This window comes from Anabas testudineus, chromosome 18, assembly GCF_900324465.2.
Source record: "Anabas testudineus chromosome 18, fAnaTes1.2, whole genome shotgun sequence".
Classification (NCBI taxonomy): domain Eukaryota; kingdom Metazoa; phylum Chordata; class Actinopteri; order Anabantiformes; family Anabantidae; genus Anabas; species Anabas testudineus.
The window spans coordinates 9,287,002-9,312,102 of NC_046627.1; the positions used below are offsets into that span (position 1 = coordinate 9,287,002).

General features: G+C 36.9%; 1 long non-coding RNA gene and 1 pseudogene across 1 annotated transcript; both read right to left on the reverse strand.

The window, feature by feature from the left end:
- Positions 1-9,817: 9,817 nt before the first annotated feature.
- Positions 9,818-12,547, reverse strand: LOC113168635. Its single transcript, XR_003299501.1, has 3 exons — positions 12,385-12,547; positions 10,219-10,275; positions 9,818-9,891 (listed from the first exon to the last, which is right to left on the reverse strand). It is a non-coding gene; the product is annotated as an uncharacterized LOC113168635 (long non-coding RNA).
- A 162-nt stretch (positions 12,548-12,709) lies between these two features.
- On the reverse strand, positions 12,710-13,652 carry LOC113168747 (annotated as a pseudogene).
- Between the last annotated feature and the right edge of the window lie 11,449 nt (positions 13,653-25,101).

Sequence of the window (25,101 nt, forward strand, 5' to 3'; positions counted from 1 at the left end):
GCTTTCATAAAGTCGTTAATATGTAGTATATATTAAGTCATTTTACAAACATCACATATAGATTAAATTACATCAAGTATCTGCATGTCATGTTTTTGATTTGCGCATACATTTTGATTTCTATGTAATAATTATGATTTGCACATTGTGAAAATTAAAATATATATTGAACTTGGTACTTGGAACATGAACCTTAATATAAAGATAAACAAGTTTGTATGTTACTAGTTAATGTTATTTAAAATAAGAAAACTTGAATCCAAATCCTCCTTTTGCAATCATACAACTACCTTCAGTTCACAGTGGCATGAAACCCTCCATCTCAAGAGTTATTTTTTATTGTCCCTACCTATTTGCAGAATAGAAGGCATCTTCTGTCAAGACGAGTCGGCAACAGCCGAGGGACCTGATACAGCTGGTTCTATATTAAAATCAGATAATGTTATTGAGCTGCCAAAATAAAACACATTTAATTTACTTTGAATCTAGAATTGGACTTTTCAACAATAAGTATTATTGAAGCTCAACATGTTGAAAACGGGTCTACATGATGCTTTATCCTCATCCGATGGAATTTAGCAGGCACATCAACAGCTACACAAAAACAGATGTTCTGAACCAAATTGTGATGATGTGCTGTTTTATATTAATCTAATATAATCTACAGGTTTTATGTTATATTCTTTTGATTTATTTTTAAACGTTTCATGTCCAAAGTTTAAGTAGAAACAGAGCATGCAGCATCAATGTGACCAACCTGTACTCTACATACTCCCCATACTCAAGTTACACAGTAGTGACCGGGAGAGCCAGCATTAATAATATGTGCTTTTCTTTCGAGATGACTAAATCTAGAATATGTTTTATTGTGCGTAAAACCTGTAACATGCTGAAGAAGTAAAAAATGTCTAAGATACTCAGGAAATCTCTGGCAATGACATTTTTGGGATTATGCAAATGCATATTAAAATCACCAACTACAACAGCACAGTCAAAGTCAGCGCAAAAAGCAGAAAGAAATCTAATGAAGAAATCTAATGAAATGATCAAAGGACAGTTTACTGTATTTTGGCCTATATACAATTACCAATTGTTTTGACTGGAGGCTCCCACCTGAAGCGCACCACATTCAAAAGAATCATACTTCCCATTCCATTATTTTTTAGAGTGATGTGTATAGAGTGGCAACTCCTTCTCTTTCATTGACTGTTCGAGCCTCACTAGTGAAATAAAAGTCCAGGGGAGATGATTTAATAAGAATTGATGTGGTATAAGGTTTATTTTGCCAAGTTTCAGTCAGACATAAAATCTAGATTCTATGTAATCTGTAAGTAGCAGTTTGTTCGGACAAAGTTTATCAGAAAGCCATCGAATATCCTCCTTAAGGTCAGCTATCTTGGCATTAGCCTTTTGAAGTTGTACTGTTTTTGCAAATTAAACCTACGATGCCCTCTTTCTGTCTTACACACAGATCTTTCTCCAATCCATTCATACCTCTCTCAAATCTGCAAATGTCACCACTTGCAACACTATTCATCTCGCCCGCCATCGAGTCTAGTGTAGTAATACTACAGTATTAACACTCTGTAACAAAAAAGTCATATTTTTACTCTGCTGCTTTTAGCATTAATGTGCATGATGGTACATTTTACTAAAGGTATTTAATGCTAGGTATAGCTCGGTATGGTTGTGAGGTAAAATTAAAACAACAATAACAGGTGATATACTGATATACTTACCATTTTTCATTTTTTTGTTACCACAGCATAAGTTGTTGTGCTTGTAGAAGTTGATTCGACACTTTCATAGACTGAAAAACAGGTCAGCAGCGTAAGAGACATTGACAAGGGATGGATCAATACACAACAATTCTTATATTAAGATTATATTCACAAGTCTTATTGATCTGACTTTTCTTTACATGAGTTGAAGAGGTCTTGCTTATCATGTTAAAAAACTTACAAATGGACACAATAAGATTTTGTTTCATCAAAGTAGAATAAATGTCCCTTTGACAACAACTTTCTGTGAACCATTAACTAAAAAGCGAAACTTTGACCCAGCATTTAAAATGAATTCAAATAATGTTTAAGTACTCTATAGTAGAATACTACCAGTTTAATATTATGTAATGAGGTTTGTCGCTCTAATTCTCAACAATAAAGTCATCTTATGGCAGGTTTCCTTTCTGACTAATCTGCAATTAAAATACCAACAAGCTGCAAATAAATGCCTCACATTGGTAAAAATGTACTAAAAGATACTTCACTTATACATAATAAAAATGCACCAAGTAAACATTCTTCTGTTTAGAAACTAATTGGTTGAAACTAAATTCACAGCTTGGTTGGACCCACCAATTCACACTGTGACTGATGTGTGGGGACGCAGCCTTGTATAACTGTCAATCTCTCACAAAAGCAAATATTTGTGTGTATTTTTTTAAACTTAATTTTCTTTACCTCTGTGCCAGTAACCTTTGATGAAGTAAAGTAGTCCCACCAACATCAGCAGAACCACCAGTAAGACTGGGACAACAATCCATGGGGTGAAACTGGAAGATGAAGTAATTTTGGTGAAGGGAGTAACCGTCTTTGTTTGACCATCTAAAATGAGAATAGAAAATATTGTACTTATAATGTGCAGAGACTATGACAACATTTTGACAGTACTTTGACTATCAACTAATATAATGTGTTGTTTACAATCAATATCAAATGCTACTTTTATTTTCTTTATTTTATACCACATGTACATATAAGTTCTAATTTTAAAAATTTTTACTGTGTCTCACCTCTGACAATCAACCTGCTCTCTGCTGATTCTCCAGCTCCAGAGATGCTGCACTTGTAGACTCCTTCATCAGACTTGGAAACATTGTGGATGATCATGTTTCCTGTAGAGCTGCTATTGATCAAGATGCCATATTGATAAAAATCAGCTAATGTCTGTGAGGAAGTCGTCTTGTTTCTACATCTCAGAGTTACAGCTTCTCCCTCCATCACAGGAAGAGCAGGAATTTCCAGGATCACTGAACCAGCTGAACAACAAGGATGTAAAAGCTGATTTAATGATACACTCATGTTGAGTTGATGACAAAATGTTGTTGTCATGATAAAAACTTACTAGTGACAGTGATGATGACACTGTTACTTCTTTCCCCTCCTTCAGCAACAAACCAATATTTTCCACTTTGAGCGGGAAAAACATTTGTTATTGTGCAGGAAGACCCTGTTGACGTTCTCTCATTATAGACGTTACAGGGTATTTTCCCATTGGATGCATTTACAACTTCACAATAAGAGAAGCCATCACAATAAAACCTTAGTGACTCATATTCAAAGAACTGTGCTCTGGTTGGATGAATACGAAGAGAAACTGCATCTGCAACAAAGAAAAAAAAGACAGACTCACAAAACAAATATATGTGATCTATATATATATATATATATATATATATATATATATATATATATATATATATATATATTTTTTTTTTTTTTTTTTTTTTTTCAAAATAACAGAACCAAAGAAATATCGATCCAGCACAAAATAATAAATGGCAGCATAATTTCTGTGATAATTGAACATTTTGTTTTTAACCACTAATTAGTAATGATTGGGTAACCAAAATAAGAAAAGATCATATTTCCCTGTTTCTACCTCCTTTCAAATAAACAAATCAAACAACAGCAGCCAACAGGGAAAACAAACAGTGAAAACATATCCTTAAATCCCCAATGTGTTCAGTAAGTAAATAACTGGTACTTACTAACTTTCTGTTCTTGTTCACACAGCAGCATCATCACAATCATCACTAAAGAGACAAATCAAAAAAACAGGAAACATTTATGAGATCAATGTGCTCACACAGATTACTGATAAAAAAAAAAAAAAAATTTCAACTAAAAGTTTGTGATATAAATTGAGAGAGACAGACTCACGCAGTTTGGTGCAGAGAGCTGTGACCTCCATGTTGTCTTGCTGCTGACTGAACATCAGACTGAAGTGTAATGTGTATGCACAGAAGCGTCTCTTCCTGTTTTCTGACTTCTGCTGTTAATGTGATGATGTTTTTAGATCACAAACTTGCTCCACTGTTGCAGCAGAAATAATCTGGTGGTTAAATGTCAGTTAGTGGAACAAAGCACAAGTCTCAAGTTAAAAATAAAATTTAAATGACTAGTTGACCAAAACGTTTTACAGGCATCACATATAAAAATATTCTACATGTACAACCTTTATGTTGCCTTTTAGCTCAAACCACAGCTGCATGGTGAGAGAATAGTTCATGACTGTATTGTAACAATCTCACAATGACACTGCTAACACACTGATGTTTGACAGGTTAATGATTTTTTTCTATTTTTCACCCCCTGCAACACTAGTCAAAGACTTTTAACTTTTCATTAAAGACTTTTTAAACACATTTGCAGACAGAAGACATTTGATGTTTCTACATTAGAGACAATTATAATGCAACATAAGTCACATGTTTGTCCACACTGGCCACAAAGACTCTTCACAGAGGTGTAGAGTTACATGTATGGTCGAAGTGAAAAGTCAACTGAGGATTATAGGTTATATGTTACTGCAGTGCATGAAAAAAAAGTAGCTCATAGTGATGATTGATAGCACAACTGTGGATTTAAAAATATAAACGAACAGACCGGTAGACCAAAATGTTTAACAGGTATCAGAGTCAAACATATACTATGTCTACAGTTGTTATGCTGCATTTCATTTCAAACCACAGCAGTAAGTTGACTGGTACTTGTCTGTATCGTAACAATCTCACACTGACACTGCCAACACACTGATGTTTGACAGGTTTATGATTTCTACATATTTCATCCTTGGTGTATTAGCATGTTAACATTAGCAAACTAACACTAAACACAAAGTGCAAATACTGTTAATTAAAAATTAGAGTAGTTGTTTTAGACAAGATGTTATATTGTTCATATAGTCACACTTTGAAAAGTCCCTGATTTCAAGATTGTAGCAAGTTTCCATAAATGCACATTTAAATTCCTAATATTTATTAAGATTTTTCTCTTTTAATGGCTTTACTTTCGTTTTTGTGTCACACACACACACACACACACACACACACACACACACACACACACACACACACACACACACACACACACACACACAAACACAAAAAAACAAGCAAACACACCAACTCAATTCACTAGTCCTACTCTGCCCCCTGCAGTAGAATAACAACAGTATGATTTTCATAAAATTTCTCAGTTTAATTAAAGACAAAAAACATTTGATGTTTCTGCATTAGAAACAAATATACTGCAACATAAGTCACATGTGTTCCCACACTGGCCTCAGAGACTGTTCAGAGTTACATGTACGGTCAATGTGGAAAGTCAACTGAAAACATCAGTTAGAGTTTGAGATTGTGAATTCTTAGAACAGTCACAGCATTTGACAAATATGTCTGGAAGCTTAAAAAAGTGGCTAAAAAATTATTTTAACACAGAAATTGTTTCCCTGTGTTAAGTTCTGCTAAGACAACAGAGAATATGTTTATTGGTGCTTAAAGGTGTTAATTGCTTTGCATGTGCTGATTCTCCAGCTCCTAAGATGATGCACTTATAGAATCCTTCATCAGACTTTGAAACACTGTGGATAATCATCTTTCCTGTAAAGATTATTTTTAATTAAGACTCCACCTTTGACCCGAGAAACTAAAATTACCGCTGACAGTTGGATCGAGTAACCAGTGACATTGTAGTTCAACCATGTCTGTCCCAACTTTTATTCTATTAACATTATGCATGAGTCTAGCAAGACGTTTGTACCACATGTAAGGAAATTCCTCTCAGGCATATCTGAGATATAGCTTGATGAAAATGTCATAACGGCCTTGACCTTTGATCTTCGTTCACTAAAATCTAATCAGATCATCTTTTCATCCAGACACAATTTGTACCACATTTGAAGAAAATCCCCTTAAGGTGTTTATGAGACATCACATTCACATTAATAACTAGAATTTGATGAACATGAGGTGACTGTGACCTTGACCATTCACCTTTGGCTGTCAAAAGCTAAGCAGTTCATCACGTGTCCAAGTGGAGAGTTGCACAGCCTGGCTATTACCGTAGTGGAGACATGAAAAGTAGAACCGTAAAATGACAAAAGCTTTTTTTTCCTACAAATAAAATGAAGAAATATCAAATCAATAAAAAAATCATCATATATGACATCAAAGATTTTACTGAATTTGAATGATGATAATTAATATTGTTGTTTTTGTTAATTATCATTAATAACAATAATCTTGGATACATTTATGCAGTTGTAATTTAATTCCACTTCAGACATGGTTTAGAAAAGTAGATTTCATTTATTCACCGAGGATAACAGTGCACCCTAGACACTGGAAAGCCCACTGTCACTTAGTGAGTTTTAAGCTGAAATTATAATGTAAATATGCTAAATTATAATTCAAGATATTTTTTGGGAGATATCAGAAATTATGTTATGAATGGCATTATGCTGCTGTTTTGGACCAAAGGTTTTGTCTATCCATAGTGAATTCTATATAGATTTAGTTTTATTCGATTTAGTCAAAATTCCAATTACAGATATCTTTAGTTGGCCACATTTTGAAAGTATCTTAATGACTTTTTTTAATATGTCAAACCAAAAGCTTTTACTAGTCGCAATTCAATTGTAGATATCTTGAATTGGAATGTGAAGCTGCAGAAATCTCCAATCACAGTTTTTAGTCAGATATACATTACAGATATCTGTAATGCAAATCCTGCATGCCACACACACACACACACACACACACACACACACACACACTTAAATTATCTCTTTTCAGCCTAGCAGTACAATTGATTCTATGAAGACTTTGCATTGCAGATTAATCCTGTGTATACCAACATTAAAATAGCTTCACAACGGAAAAGTATAATGTTATTAGCACCATTATTTGGGGCTGTAGCTCAGATGACGTAAGGTGATGCAGCAGGACAGTGACCAATGAGAAAATCTACAACAGTAGTGACTGTTTCTCTATTTTGGAGTAGCCCTTTAAAAAATATGTACTTTGACCCAACAAAGGTGTTGTTAAATGACCTCAAGAGAGCTGCTAACACCAGAAATCCTAAGAATATGTCTGCACAGGTAGTGTCTCCTTGAAGTTTGTAATTTTTGAAGCATCACTTATCTTTAGCGGTTGTAGTTGTATGAGTTGTTCATTAAAGATATTAAATACCAGGACTGTGATTTATCAGCTTATAAATATTGGACAACGTTTTGTTTAGTTAGAAAAAAAATTGGTTTGGTCAGTTTTTCTTTTTTTCATGTTTTTGTTTGTTTTTTTAATACTCACTTGCACCACAAGGGTGCACCACTACACCATGTCTTAAATAGCCTAAAGGTTTGGGCTTCAGACTGTCGTTTAAAATAAGTCTAAAAACATTCACTCCTTTCCTATCTTAACTTCAAAGTTTTAAGACATCGTGAACATAAAAGAAATAAACACAAAGAAACAAAAAAACAAAGAAAAAACTAAACTGTCCCGTAATAATAACTCCTCACTTACAATACATTAATGTCCTTTTTTTTTTTTTTCTTGGAGTAATAGAAAGAAAAATAGATCGAGCTAAAGTAAATGTATCACCAAACTTTTTATTCTGTCAGGGCTCTTTTAGACACCTGTTAAATGTGAGACGTGCTGCATCAGGTTCACAGGAACATCACATTGTTGACAGCAAAATAGTAAGACAGCATGTTTCAGATTAAATGAAGCAACACCAGTAAGTTAGAAGTTGAACACAGCGAGTCTATTTGAAAGACAGCAGCAGCTCTTTCTTTTTGAAGCATATTTTTACAGACACGCTGCTAATGTAAAAAGTTGGTTTACCTGGTAGAAGCAAAGTTAGTGAAAGAGCAAAAATAACAAAAATCTACTTAAACTGTTTATAATAAACACAATAATCTAAATATGATAAATAATAATATTTATATTTTGTAATAAACACATATGGTAAATGTAAATAGTCTGCACTTATACAGCTCTGTTCTACCTAACTGGCAGTGAAAGTGTTTTTTCATTGTTTCAACTATTCGCACATTCAAGTGAACACTGATGGCAGAGCTGCCATGCAGCTGACTCATTGGGGAAAAAGCTTCTTTTTTATTCATCTCTCTCTGAAACCTGTAGATCACAGAAAAAAGTAGAAACATAAATTATATAAATTACAGGTTCACATTGCAGAAAGTTGAATTTACAAACTCCATGATATGGTAAACAAGATGAGGATGATGTCACCCTCATGCAATATGATTTATTTTTTATTGTTCTTACCTACTGTATTGTAGACTAGAAGGACTCTTCTGGTGAAGGTGGGTTGGTACCAGCCAAGGGAGCTGATACAGCTGGTTCTACATAAAAACAAGATTATGTTATCATGTAACATATTAGAACACAGCGAGTCTATTTGAAAGACGCTCTTCCTTTTATTATTTTATTTTATTTATAATGAAATAACAAATTGTCATTTTCTTTTGTGTTTCATCACAACATCAGTTTCCTTTTAAATGGGTTTTTAATAAACTCAACAAGCTGTTGAGAAACATCATCCAGAGTAAACATATAGTAGACAGCTCTACATAATGATTGATCCTTATCTAATAAAGACAGAGACAGTGGAAGTTAGCTGGTACATGTAAAGCAACAAAAGAATTGATGCTGTGAACCAATTTAAGGTTGTTTTAGAATATTTGTTCCCATTGCTGTGTCTTGACTTAACATAAGTCTAATCACCTATGTGGAAAGATGTAGCAGTGAGTTTTCTTCAGAAATGAACAAACCACATTGTGATGATGATGTCATGTTTTTTGTGACTCTGATACAATCTATATTTGTCATATGATATTGTTTTGTATATGCTTAAAAAATGCATGACCAAAGTGGTTGCATGGAAATTCACAACTTCTACTCTACATATATCCTGTACTCTGCAGATGTGTCAACCTCTTCCTGAGTGGTTTTAGTTTAGCAGCTCAGGTTAAAACCAGCACTCACACATCTAACAAACACTGAGACGACTGCAACCAAGTGTCATGAAAATGACTTGTAACACCATAGTCATATTTTTACTCTGCTGGATTTAACATTAATGTACATGGTTATACATTTCTAATCCAAATGATATATTTGTAAAGTCTGATACAATTAGATATGTTTGTTAGACATTGGCCATTAGATATGTCCACTTCCTCCCTTCACCCCTGTCTGTGGGTTTTGTTTTTCTTTTGTTGCTGACTCTCCTGCCACACCCATATATGGACTTCCTCTTCCTCCACTCTCCACTCACCAGACTTATAATTGCTCATACATTTCACCTGTTAGTCTTCGTTTCTTTATAAGCAGCCCTCAGTGTTCTGTTCAGTAGTCCATGTTTGTGGACTTTGAAGATGGTGTTCATTGCACTCGCTCTGTTAGTTCGTTTGTTCGCTGGATTTCTTTGGACTTTGTTTGTCGGCCATGTGTCCCTGTTTGTAAGCCGCCTGCCTTTTGCAGTGTGTTTTTCGTTGTTATTTTGTATTTCTTATTCGGGAGTTTGTTTGTGTTCCATTAGCATTTGTGCCTTGTCTTGTTTTGTTATAGTTTGTTATTTATGGTCGTTCCTTGTGTCCCCTGCCCTTTTGTTAATAAATAACCTTTTATTTTGTACTCCTGCTCCCTTGTCCGTTTGTCAGTTTGTAACATATGTACTTGATTCAACATTATAAAGTAAAATTAAAACAACAATAACAGGTGAAGTACTGTACCTTTCTTTTTCCTTTTTTTTGTTACTTCACAAGCTGTTGTGCTTGAAGCAATTGAATGGACATTTTCATAGACTGAAAAACAGGTCAGCAGTGTAAGAGACATTGAAAAGACATGTACGAAATGTTATATACACAACTATTTATTTCTTTACCAAGATTATAAACTCTTAACTTATCTAACTTTTCTTAACACAAGTAGAGGACCTGTCTCATTTAATAGATCATTAAACCATGAAAACAATCAAATGGCTTCATGTTTTATGTCAAAACTTATTTTCACCGTATGTTTAATAATAACTTTGTTATCTGGTTATTTGTGTTCCTAATAAACAAAGGCAGCGTAGTTATCTTACTTTACATGAGGAGCTCATGGACAGTGTGTCTGGTCTGTTTTCTCACCTATTTGATCCCGAGCTGAGCCTGATCCAAGTCTCAGTGTGGACACGTAAAACACTACTGCAATAGAAGAAAAATAACAGCATCAAAAGAAAACCAGGAAGAGAAGATGTCTTGCTTATTGTGTTAAAAAGCTAAATTTATAAATGGACATAATCAAATTCAGCTTCACCAAATTAGAATAAACTATGCTAACGTTTCCTCCAAATTTAGTTTTGGATTATGTAACTACTGTGATGACTACTTCCTGTACATTATTTTGTAAAAATCTATTTAAAATGAACACAAATAGTGTTTTAGTATTCTACAGTATTATCCATCCATTCCATCCATTTTCTTCCGCTTATCCGGGGCCGGGTCGCGGGGGGAGCAGCTTAAGCAGAGATGCCCAGACTTCCCTCCCCCTAGATACCTCCTCCAGCTCTTCCGGGGGAACACCGAGGTGTTCCCAGGCCAGCTGAGAGACATAGTCCCTCCAACGTGTGCTAGCTCTTCACCGGGGCCTCTGCTCGGTGGAAAACCTCCCCTACGAGGCGTCCCGGGGGCATCCGAAACAGATGCCCAAGCCACCTCAACTGACCCCTCTCGATGCAGAGGAGCAGCGGCTCTACTCCGAGCTCCTCCCGGGTGACTGAGCTCCTCACCCTATCTCTAAGGGTGCGCCCAGCCACTCTGCGGAGGAAACTCATTTCGGCCGCTTGTATCCGCGACCTTGTCCTTTCGGTCATGACCCAAAGCTCATGACCATAGGTGAGGGTAGGAACGTAGACTGACCGGTAAATCGAGAGCTTCACCTTTCGGCTCAGCTCCTTTTTCACCACGACGGACCGGTACACCGACCGCATTACTGCTGCCGATGCACCAATCCGTCTGTCAATCTCACGCTCCCTATTTCCCTCACTCGTGAACAAGACCCCAAGATACTTAAACTCCTCCACTTGAGGGAGGATCTCCCCCCCAACCTGGAGGGTGCAGGCCACCTTTTTCCGGTTGAGAACCATGGCCTCGGACTTGGAGGTGCTGATTCTCATCCCAGCCCCTTCACACTCAGCTGCAAACCGCCCCAGTGCCTGCTGGAGGTCCTGATGAGGCCAACAGGACAACATCATCTGCAAAAAGCAGAGATGAGATCCTGTGGTCCACAAACCGGATTCCCTCCGACCCCTGGCTGCGCCTAGAAATCCTGTCCATAAAAGTAATGAACAGGATCGGTGACAAAGGGCAGCCCTGTCGGAGTCCAACATGCACCGGGAACAAGTCTGACTTACTGCCGGCAATGCGAACCAAGCTCCTACTCCGGTCATACAAGGACCGAACGGCCCTTAACAAACAATTCCCGAAGTACCTCCCACAGGATGCCATGAGAGACACGGTCAAACGCCTTCTCCAAGTCCAAAAAACACATGTAGACTGGATGGGTGAACTCCCATGAACCCTCGAGCACCCTAGCAAGAATATGGAGCTGGTCCAGTGTTCCACGGCCAGGACGAAAACCGCATTGTTCCTCCTGGATCCGAGATTCGACTAGCGGCCTAGTTCTACTCTCCAGCACTCTGGCATAGACTTTCCCAGGGAGGCTGAGGAGTGTGATCCCCCTATAGTTGGAACACACCCTCCGGTCCCCCTTTTTAAAAAGATGAACCACAAACCCGGTCTGCCAGTCCAGAGGTACTGTCCCCGATCTCCACGCGATGCTGCAAAGGCGTGTCAACCAAGACAGCCCTACAACATCCAGAGACTTAAGGTACTCAGGGCGAATGTCATCCACCCCTGCTGCCTTGCCACCGAGGAGCTTACTGACTACCTCGGTGACTTCGACCAAGGAAATGGACGAGTCAACCTCTGAGTCTGTAGTATTATACTACTAATATATTGTTCTCTAATTCTCAAGAATAAAACTTATCTTATGGCAGATTTCTTCTCAAAACCAATCTGCAATTAAAATACCACCAAGCTTCAGGTAAATACCTCACTTTGACTAAAAATGTAATTAAACCTACTTAAAAGTACTAAATATGCACTGTTTAGAAACATATTGGTTGAAACTTCCTTCCTTCCCACCTATCCACACTGTGACTGATATGTGGGGACGCAGCACTAAATAAACAACAAGCTCTTATAATAAGAGCAAATATTTGAGTGAAATGTATTTTATGTCATTTTCTTTACCTCTGTGCCAGTAACAGTAAAGTAGTCCAACACAGATCAGAAGAAGCAACAGTAACACAGTAACAACTGTAACAATGATCCATGGGATGGAAATGGAAGAAAAAGTAACCATCTCTTGGGAAGAGGTAGTACTCGTGTCTTTGGAAGAGGTAGTAACCGTCTCTTTTTGACTATCTGCAATGAGTACAAAAAGTATTGTAGCTTATTTGTGAGGACATTCACAAACATTTAACAACAATTAGACAATTATATAATATAATGTGTTTAAAATCAATATCAATAGTTACAGGTATCATTTACATCACATATACATATAAATTCTATATTAAAAATCTTTCTGTGTCTCACCTCCAACGATCAACCTGCTCTCTGCTGATTCTCCAGCTCCAGAGATGCTGCACTTGTAGGGTCCTTCATCAGACGTGGAAACACTGTGGATGATCATGTTTCCTGTAGAGCTGTTACTGATCAAAACTCCATAATTATAGAAATGAGCTGAGGTCTGTGAGGAAGTCATCTTGTTTCTACAAGTCAGAGTTACAGCTTCTCCCTCCATCACAGGAAGAGCAGGAATTTCCAGGATCACTGAACCATCTGAACAACAAGGATGTAAAAGCTGATTTAATGACACACTCATGTTGAGTTTATGACAAAATGTTGTGTCATGATAAAAATTTACCAGTGACAATGATGTTGACACTGTTGCTTCTGTTCCCCCCCTCCAGCCTCAAACCAGTATTTACCACTGTCATTTAGAAAAAAATTTGTAAAGGTGCAGGATGACCCTGTTGTTGTTCTGTTATTAGTTTTATTACATGATGATAACTTTCCTTTGGACTCATGTACAACTTCACAATAAGAGAAGCCCTCACAATAAAAAGTTACTGACTCATATTTAAAGAACTGTGCTCTGTTTGGATCAATATGAAGAGAAGCTGCATCTGAAACAAAGAAAAAGAAAGAGATTCATAAAAGTGGAATATATTTTCAACGTTGAATGTGTTCAGTGAGTAAATAACTGGTACTTACTAACTTTCTGTTCATGTTCACACAGCAGCATCATCACAATAATCACTAAAGAGAAGAAAAAAGCAACAGATGGTTTTACAATCAATGTGTTTCATTGATTCCTGCAGTTGAAACAGTGACTCTTGAACATCAGTGTATCATCTATTCTAACAGCACAATACTGCAGCATTGTTTGTAATAAAGTAACAGAGACAGACTCAGTACTCACACAGTTTGATGCAGAGAGCTGTGACCTCCATGTTGTCTTGCTGCTGACTGAACATCAGACTGAAGTGTAATGTAGGTTCTCAGAGGTGTTACTTCCTGTTTTCTTACTTCTGGTGTTAATATGATGATTTTTTTTCATCACAAACTTTTTCTGTCTGGTCGTTTAAACAAAAACTAGAATTAATTTAATTCTGTTTCCTCCACTAACCAGTGACTTTGTAATTTACTGTCCATATTCTTTTCAGATTTCAGAGGGTTCAAGCTGATGTTTGTATCAGATGTAATGAAATCCCTTCTAGGTATTTCTAAGATATAGCATTCACAACAAAAGGACAACAATGAGGTCACGATGACCTTAGTTACACTAAAATCTAATCAGGCCACCTCTTGATGCCAGTGACAATTTTTTTTAAACAAAGGTGACATTCATAAGAAGAACTAAATGAACCTGAGGTGACTGTGACATTGATCTTTGACCTTTGGCCACCAACACAGGTTAGACAACCTTCACAAGAAAAACCCAAAACACACTGGACTCCAATATAGTGTATGCAGTCTCATGCAGTGAGCTGTACATTGAAGAAACCAAACAGCTGATACACAGGACTAGTAACACATCAGGATCTGAATCAGCTGTGTACCTTCATCTAAAAGACAAAGACAATGTTGGACAGAGAAGATAAGCACTTTGAGAGAGGTGTGAGGGAAGCTTTGCATGTGCAAGTAATGTAAAGTGGCATGAATAAACACTAAATGAACCTCAGTAGAGTTAGACGGAGTGACAGATCCTGTTGTCTCTGGATGAAAGGAGGTGTACAGCCTGCAGCTCTCAGACCTGGAACCGTCCTTTAGATTGTGACTACAGACATGTCTGTGCTTCAGTTGTTATGTTTCTTACTGTAAGTGCCAGAATGATGGTCAAACACAATGATGGTTATATGCAGAGTGGCAGCACCTCTAAAAACTGTCAGAGCTTTTTTGAAAGGAACAAATAGCAATAAATAACATGTCATTATGTCTGTGTTAATATTTCTATAGTTGTGTAATTACAGTGTAATAGGCTAATACGTAACCTGACTGGACTTACTGTGTGGATCATCATGGTAACAGCTGGAATTGGCTCAGGCATACTTCACCATTAATGTATTAACGTATACATAACATGACTACACATACAGTAGAGCAGCAAAGTAAGATGGATACAATTAGTTAGAGGAGCCTATAAGCTGCACTGCCGAGGCTGATGGAGCGTAATCCCTGCTATTTGTCTCACTCAGCCTCAGACGTGCTGGTTATGTCCTCTATTAAGTAATTGTATCCATCTCGCTGATTTGAAGCTGCTCAGTAGCCACAATTGAGGGTGAACCTACTTGTTCTGTGTCCACAGCCAGCAGTGGGGCTACTACACAAACTATTTTCAGAACAGAATATGCGGAAGTTTATTCATGGCAACTGGACTTCCTTCTTGTTAGGTCGAAGTAGCTTCTTCAGTCTTCTTGGTTAGAGCCCACATATATATGCTCCAGGTTGGTTTTAGTTCACCTCTGGCCTGAATAGGCTCATTACATGCAACAATGGAAGGGGAAGATGTGAAAACATCTAATAGTCACACCTCTGCGAAAACCTCTTACCCTCTGAAGTGGGTTGTTCAGTGGGGATGAGTGAAAGGGCAGCCTGATGAATATTAGACAGGTTATGTCTAAGGCATGACTTACACCACCTTTCATCCAGAGACATCTGGATCTGTCACTCTGTCTAATTCGAAATAGTTCATGCAGTTTTATTCATACTGAGCAAATACACTAATAACAACTGAAGTACAGATCCAACTACAGTCACATGGACAGCACCATCCTAGCTGTAATCACAGCTACTGCCAGTCAGTGTCACAGCCTGGTGTTGAGAGGTGGCTAGCTAACTAACAGAACACTAACCGTATCGTCTACACTGAGGTACAGTGGTACTTGCTGCTCAGAAGCCACAGCTGATGGTGAACACACTCTGTTTCCACAGCCAGCGGGGGTTTTACGAACGGGCTAACTAGTGACCCAGTTGCACATCGACAGCAAAAGCAGAGTGAGATTTCCCAAAAAAAGATTTATCAATATGTAACATAGTTAAAATGTATGCATGTTAAATCCAGCTAAAGGGGCACGTCGCCATCTGCTGGTAAAATATCGTACCTACATTCGGTAGTAAGTGCAAGGGATTATGTGTTAACTGTATTTAAAAGTACATAAAAGTTTTACCAGCACTGTGAGGCTGATAGTAGCAGTTTGTTGTTTGTTTTTGCCGTGGTTGTGCTCGGTTTATGAACCATTTTTTGTGTGTTTTAGCTCAAAATGTCGAAGCCCCGGCCTAAGCTAGTTAGCTAAATATAATGGTAATATAGTCAGTGGAATTTCGGAATTCAATGGTATAATCAACAATGAATTGAAAACCTTGGGATAGACGAAAAAGCCTCGCTGCCACTACTCGGTGATGTGTGGAAAAAAGATGGAGGTCAGCTCCTCTGCAAACTTATCAAAGGAGGAACAACACTTGTCCTATTTCTCCCACAGCCATTCCCCACTTATTAATCAGTGATTAAGTGACGTCCAAAGTGCTGAATGCATTGTTTGGTCAAACCAGGGTTCAGAGGTACAGTAAAGATTATGACCTCCATCAACATTTATGCTCATGCTCTGCTGCTGAATGACAACGGGCTAATAATTACTTTCTAGGTACTTAAAGGAACCCCACATTCCGAGAACAGAGGACCCACCGAGGTACTTGGGTCGCCCACAAGGTGTCATCACACCTTTACAAGCTGGCGATTAACTTTTTGTGCACACAAGCTTCCTCTGTTTCCTGTGAGAGGATTTTCTCCAAGGCTGGCGAAGTCGTCAGCCAAAGACGAAACAGGCTGAGACCCAGCACAGTGCAATGTATCCCAAGCAGTCATTTTAGCTTGGCCCTGTTTCACAAGCACACCCCCCTCTCACTTTATACTTATTATTCACAATGTAACACAAGCAAATTATCACAAATTGTTTTGTTTTATGATTTTTATTATGTACATATTGAAGTATAACAAGGACAAGGAGGCTGGTTGCCACCAGATGTCACTGTTCTGTGTGGTTTCAAAGCCTCACATCTTTGGTTTATTATCTGGCACGATCAGATGAACACTGAGGAAGCTTCATAGGGCTTCAGCTGCCATCTCTACTAATAAACAAGCTGACATCACTAACAGGACTCGGGGGTCGGGGAAAAGGTAGATGGAGGAAGCAGCTGTTGACAGTCGACACACTAGCAAATGACAAAAGAGCAGACACCAACTTAAATACAAGACACAGTAATGACAAACACAAAACACCTACTGCCCCTCAAACCAACAGGAAAACAAAAAACACACAGACTTCAGTGGACACCGCTCTCTCTCACTCAGCTGGCCGGAGGAGGGAATTGTAACAGGGGGTCTACTGCATGACATGGGTTGTACAGAAGTAGCTTTGAATAACATGAACAGTACATTACTAAGTCACTGGTTACTGGAGGAAACAGCATTGAATAAATTTTAGTTTTTGTTTCATCAATCATCACAATAACACCAGAAGTAGGACATCTGCAAATATAGAAAGTATAAGAGATGGAGTCTGTTGCATATTTGGATTTATTGTCAGTTAGTACAAATGTAAATCAGAGTTTGCAGAGATGTTAGTGCCCAGGTTATAGTCAGTGTCAACATGCATGGTTAGCGCTACATGTGGTTTGGAATAGTGAAATTCAAAATGTCATGTGTGTTTATTAAAACATGTTAATGTTACTGTATGTATTCTGACAGTGGTCAAGGAAAAAATATTATTATAAATATAATTATAATCAGTTTGAAGCAACTAGTGAAGCAATCTATCATGTGTCTTATTTCTTTTCTGTCCTCACCACAGTGAGATGCCTCTGTACACCTACGTTCAGTCTTATGTTCAGTCAGCAGCAAGACAACATGGAGGTCACAGCTCTCTGCATCAAAGTGCATGAGTACTGAGTTTGTTTCTGTTACTTTATAGCACAAACTTTCATCTGTAGTATTGTATTTTTCTGTATCATCACATTGATCTGACAAATATTCCGTGATGATTGTGATGCTGCTGTGTGAACACGATCAGAAAGTTGGTAAGTACCAGTTTTTTACTCAATGAACACATTCAACATTTTTCTTATTCAGCAGGTCCAATCATTCCTGACAATTGGTTAAAAACAACACTTTCAATTGTCACAGAAATTAAGATGCCATTTATCATTTTGTACTGGATCAGTATTTTTTTTGTTCTGTTATTTTGAAAAGATATTCCAGTTTTATGAATCTGTTTCTCATATTTATTCTTTTTTTTTTTTTTTTTTTTTTTTTTTTTTGCAGATGCTGTTACTCTCTATATTGCTATATTGATCCAAACAGAGAACAGTTCTTTGAATATGAGTCTGTAACCTTTTATTGTGAGGGTGTCTCTTATTGTGAAGTTGTACATGAGTCCAAAGGAAAAAATATCATCATGTAATAAAATTAATAAGAGAACATCAACAGGGTCGTTCTGCACCATTAGAAATTTTTATACAGATGAAAGTGGTAAATACTGGTTTGATGCTGGAGGGGGGAACAAAAGTAACAGTGTCAACATTACTGTCACTGACAAGTCTTTATCACGACAACAACATTTTGTCATAAACTCAGCATAAGTGTTTCATTAAATCAGCTTTTACATCCTTGTTGTGATCCAGTTTTTTTTTTTTTTTTATTGGGTATTTAGTGTAGATCAATAAAAAGAAAAATAATTTGTGTATCGTATGTCCATGCTAATAGTAGCTGACTTCTATCACCACAAGAAACACACTGAACAAAATCCAGTCTCACTGTGTGTTTGAGGTTTAGCTGCTGGTTTCAATGCGCAGTACTTTAGTTTCCACAGTTTCATCAAAATGTACTTTGCTGCTACAAATAATATATATATTTTTTTTTTTTATTATTATTTTGAAACTGCTTTAAATTCGATGGTCTGATAGAAGTAAGTGAGCTGATATATTAACATGAAAGACCATGATTGATTTTTCAGCTCAGAAATATTAGATATCAGATCCCATTTCATACAGAAAAAATATGAAACAGGTTAGTTTTTCTTCTTACTGTTTTTTTTAAAAGGTGGAAAATGTTTCTGTTAAGATCATTTTTAGACGTTGATCACAGTGAGACTATTTTTTAAAAGGCACAGCCGCTCTGCGTTTGAAATGTATTCTCAAACATGTGAACAGACACACTGCTGATGGAATACGTTGGTTAACCTGATAGAAACAGATGTCTTTTAAAAGACATGTCTTTTGGTTAGTTAAAGAGCTTAAGAAAAAATCAATCAATTTAACTGCTTTTAATTTCAAATGTACCTCAATCAACATAAATACAGAGTGTAACTTCCATACAAAGCTATGGACACTTCAAAAATGCATCTTTTTTTTTTTATTTTGTAGTAAACATATAAAGGTTTGAAATAGTTTGCAACTATACTCAACATACAGCTGTCTTTCTGTCATATCATGGTTTTAATTTACAAACACTGATGATAACTGTCCTTTAAAGCTTCTCCTTCAGTCAGCTCTCTCTTTGGAACCTGTAAGAAACAGAAAACATATAATACAGATTACAGCTGCGTTAAAAAAACAAAACAAAACCATGTGTTAAAAATTGATTCTTCAAACTATTAATCTAATTGTAGATTTCTGATTTGTGCATACATGTTGATTGTCACATGACATTGGGATCAAAGGAACAGCACCAGGGTGGGTTAAATCTATCAGATAGATTTCAGTTTGTACATGTTAATGATAAATCTTTCATGCGCAACAAAGTTAGCTACGGAGTTCCACAGGGTTCTGTGCTTAGATCGATTCTTTTCACTCATACATATGTCCCCCTTAGGCAATATTATTAGGGAACACTGTAAATTTCTATACTTTGAGGAATCTCTGAGTTATCTTTGACCAGGTTAGCTTCTCTCCATTGGCTCCCTGTAAAATCCAGAATTGAATTTAAAATCCTACTCCTCACTTATAAATCACTTAATAATCAGGCTCCATCTTATCTTAAAGACCTCATAGTTCCTTATCTTCCAAGCAGAACTCTCTGTTCTCAGACTGCAGGTTTACTTGTGGTTCCTAGAGTTTCCAAATGTAGAATGGGAGGCAGAGCCTTTAGCTACCAAGCTCCTCTCCTGTGGAACCAGCTCCCAGTTCAGGTTCTGGAGGCAGACACCCTCTCCACATTTAAGACTAGACTTAAAACTTTCCTTTTTTATAAAGCTTATAGTTAGAGATGGATCAGGTGACTCTGAACCATCTCTTAGTTATGCTGATATAGGTTAGTCTGCTGGGGGACCTCTACTGATAAACTGAGCTCCTCTCCTCTCTCCTTTCTCCTGTATCAATGCAAATGCCACCATTGCATGTCATTAACTTTGTGTCTTCTCTCTCTTTTAGTTGTGTTTCCTCCTCTCTGTCTCCCTCTCTCTGTACTTTTCTGCAGGTATCCTCGGCCTGGAGCTGTACATCTCCAGAATCCAGTTCATCTGCCCAATGTTCTTGCTGCTTGTTGTTGTCTTATTGCCTGCTGTTCTTTTCTCTCTTCTCTTTCCTCTCACCCTAACCGGTCGAGGCAGATGGCAGCCCACTATGAGCCTGTTTCTGCTGGAGGTTTCTTCCTCTAAAGGGAGTTTTTCCTCTCCACTGTTGCCTAAAGCTTGCTCAAATGGGATTGTTGAGTTTTCTATATAATTTATTGTATAATGATACTCTGTAAGGTCTTAAACCTTACACTGTAAAGTGCCTTGAGATAACTTCTGTTGTGAATTGGCGCTATACAAATAAAACTGAATTGAATTGAACTGATTAGTGAAATGAGTGACAAAAATACGGTAGGGAAGTGGAAAAAAAAAAAAAAAAGCAGAAAGACAGAAAGTGGAGCCACGATCATGACATTGATTTTCATGTCGTAATTACGATTTGCCACCTGTGACAAAAACTAAATAAACATGGACGTTTGTTGCCAACTGAAGTTATTAACAATAAAAAAGATCAAATCCACATTTTTAAGACCACCTATGAACACATAAAGCTATTATGAGCTCCCAGTGACATTAAACCATCCATCTCATACAACATGAGTTTTTTTTTATTGTTCTTACCTACTGGATTGTAGAATAGAAGGCATCTTCTGGTAAAGGTGAACTGGTACGAGCCTGAGAACCTGATACAGCTGTTTCCACATAAAAACAAGATTCTATTATTATGCTGCCAAAATAGAGCATATTTCATTTACTTTGAATCTAGAATTGCTATTGATCAATACATCAGTTACCATTTAATTTAGCTTTAATAAACTCACCAAGCTGTTGAGTTTTATCCAGGTCCAACATGTAGTAAACAGGTGTACATGATAATTCATCCTCATCTAATAAAGACAAATACAGTGGAGGTTAGCTGGCACATCAACAGCTACAAAGAATTGATGCTGTGAACCAGTTTAAGGTTATTTTAGAATATTTGTTCCCATCAATGTGTGTCATTGTTTCCATCAGTTTAACATTCTGGTTCATGTGTCTTGACTTATCTAATACACGTCAAGGCACAAAGCCACAACATCTTACGTTACCTTACTGTATGTAGCTAACATATGACAAATACTAAGACAATACCACATAAGTGTCATGTTTACATTGTAGTAAACTGCTTATGGTTGTAACACAGTAGTCATAATCTCACTCTGCTGTTGTTAGCATTAATCTACATAATGGGACATTTCCAGTGTAAACAATTTGTTAGGAACATCAGCGCAGATATAAAATTAAAACAGCAATGACAGGAGAAGTACTGTACCTTTCTTTTTTCTGTTTTGTGTTACTACAGCATAAACGGCTTTGCTTGTAGCAGTTGAATCAACATTTTCAGAGACTGAAAAACAGGTCAGCAGTGTAAGAGACATGTTATATACACAAATACTTATTTTACTATAAAAATGATGATTATTATTATTAATATTGTTTCAGTTTTGATCTGATTTTCTTTACACAAGTAAATGATCTGTGTCATTTTATACAATATTAAACCACTGAAGCAAACAAAACTTTCATATGGCCTGTTTTAGTTTTTTTGTTTTTTCACCTGTTTGATTCCCAGCTGAGCCTGATCCAGGTCTCAGAGTGGACACGTAAAACACTACTGCAATAGAGGAAAAATAACAACGTCAATAGAAAACCAGAAAGAAGAACGATCTTGCTTTTTACAATAAAGGGAAGTGGTGTAAACGGACTGAATAACACAATGTTTCACTGCTAAATCTTCCTCTATAATTAGTTTTGAAAGATACAAAAAAAAAACCCCATCTGAAATATACTAAAAAATATTGTTTTAATAAGTTTAAATAAGTTTAACACGCTGATTATAAAAAGTAACATAATTACTGTCCATTCCTGTCTTCTTAACAATGAATCAAGTTAAACACCTAAATCAGTCCTAAAAACATACTGAATGCTGAATCTGGCTTGTTTTAACAATATTCACAGCTTGTTTCAACCTACTTGTTGTGAGGTAGCACTGTATAAGTATTAATCTCTTACAACAATTGTAAGTTACCTCTGTGCCAATAACTTTTAAACTGAAGTAGTCCGACCACCACCAACAGAACCAGCAGGAAAACTGTGACAATGATCCATGGGGTGGAACTGGAAGAGGAAATCTCGTTTTGACCATCTAGAATGGATATAGAAGAAACTATACCTAAAAATGTGCAGTGACTTTCACAATACTTTGATATTCAAGTTTGACTATTAACTAATATAATGTGTTGTTTACAGTCAATATCAAACTATAGAGTCGCCATCAAGTGTACGTATAAACTATCTTTTATGTTTCTGTGTCTCACCTCTGATGATCAACCTGCTCTCTGCTGATTCTCCAGCTCCAGAGATGTTGCACTTGTAGAGTCCTTCATCAGACTTGGAAACACTGTGGATAATCATGTTTCCTGTAGAGCTGCTATTGATGAAGACTCCATAATTATAGAAATCAGCTGAGGTCTGTGAGGAAGTCATCTTGTTTCTACAAGTCATAGTTACAGCTTCTCCCTCCATCACAGGAAGAGCAGGAATTTCCAGGATCACTGAACCAGCTGAACAACAAGGATGTAAAAGCTGATTTAATGATACACTCATGTTGAGTTACTAACAAAATGTTGTTGTCATGATAAAAACTTGCCAGTGACAGTTATGATGACACTGTTGCTTCTTTCCCCCCCGTCAGCTACAAACCAATATTCACCACTATCATGTGGAAAAGCATTTGTTATGAGAAGAGACCCTGTTTCTGTTGTCTTCTTATTACATAATGGCATTTTCCCTATGTGGCAATGTACAATTTCACAATAAAAGGCCCCTTCACTGTAAAAAGTCACTGCATCATACACAAAGAACTGTGCTCTGTTTGGATGAATACGAAGAGAAGCTGCATCTCGAACAAGGGAAAAGAAAATAAATTCATATAATAGCTGGAATATATATTTTCAAAATATTAAACCAAAGAAATGAGCCTGTATGAAATGATAAATGGCAGCATGATATCTATTTTATATAATAAAAACAACAGTGATAACATATATAAAATCACTGAGTAAATAACTGGCACTTACTAACTTTCTGATCATATTCACACAGCAGCATCATCACAATCATCACTAAAGAGACAAAATAAAAGAGAGAGATGGTTATAAGTACTATATGCTGATACACATTATTGGTAGATTAATAAAACAATATGTCAGCTGAAGGTTAGTAATTTGAATAACAGAGAGATTCAGTACTCAGCAGTTTGATGCAGAGAGCTGTGACCTCCATGTTGTCTTGCTGCTGACTGAACATCAGACTGAAATTTAATGTAGCTGCACAGAGGTGTCTCTTCCTTTTTTCTTAACTCTGCTGTTAAGTGTTGATCAAAAAAAACTTTCTGCAGTTGTAGCAGAAATACTCTGGTGGTTGAACATCAGTGGGTGAAGCAAAGCACAAGTCTCAAGTTAAAAATAAAAATTGAAATGACTAGTTGACCAAAACGTTTTACAGGTATCGCATACAAAAATATACTGTGTCTACAGACATAGTGCTGCATTTGAGCTCAAACCACAGCTGTATGTTAAGAGAATAGTTCATGTTTGTATAGTAACAATCTCACAGTGACACTGCTAGCATACTGATGTTTGGCAGGTTTAATGATTTTTTCTTTCACGTCCTGCAACACTAGTCAAAGACTTTGTCAAAGACAAATACTGCAATTTCATTGCAACACATTTGCAGACAAAGGACATTTGATGTTGCCACATTGGAGACAAATATATTGCATCATAAGTCACATGTGTGTCCACACTGGCCACAGAGACTCTTCACAGAGGTGTAGAGTTACATGTACGGTCAAAGTGGAAAGTCAACTGTTGTTTTCAAAGGATGGAGCCTCATATATTAATACAGTACATGATATTGACAAAAAATTAACTCATAGTCTTTAATTTTCATATTTTCTTTATTATTTTCTATATCATGACAGTTTACATCTGAGTGGATGGTAATTTTGTGTTTCCCACAGTGAAGCAGTCCCTCCAGCAGCAGCAGCAGCAGCAGAGCCACCATCACTGTGAAAAACACAGTCTTTAAAATGAGGGACACAAAGGTTTGTCTGCAAGCTCCATGCGGCCTTTCATGGGTTTTGCACTGAGGCGAGGCATTGGTTTAGCTGGACACCAGCTTTTGGAAGAGTCCTGGTTGTGCCAAACTTCTTCTACTTGAGAATTTTGAATGCTGCTCTGCTATTGGGGACCTTCTTCTTTAGCCTACGCCCGATGTGTGCCTGGCACAAATGCTGTGTCTGAGCTCCATTTTAATACTTTTGCAAACATTTCAAAAAATCAGATTTTCTACAAACAGTTCAAATTTATTATATTATATTTATTATTTATATTTTTGCAAACTGCAAAAAATTTGATAGTTTTTTTTAAGTCAGCGAAAAGATTATATACCAAAATGAAAAACCCACGACTGTGATATATCAGAAGAGTAATATTAGATATCATGTATGTTACATGCAGTTTACTTGGACCACTAGGGTGCATCACTACACCATGTTTTAAACAGCAAGAGGGTCTGGATTCAGACTGTGAATAAGTTTAACAGCTGTTCCTTTCATGTAACCTTTAAAAAGTTTATACATCATAAACACAATGAAATTGATAGAAATAGAAATGGAGATGACCTGTTAAACATGGGATGTGCTGTACGAGCTTCACATAACTATCACATTGTTGGCCACAAAGAGTGAGACAGCATGTTTCAGAGTAAATAAAGTAACAAGAATAGATCAGAAGTTGACCTCAGCATGTCTAATTAAAAGCCACAGCAGCTCTGTGCTTTTGAACTTTAT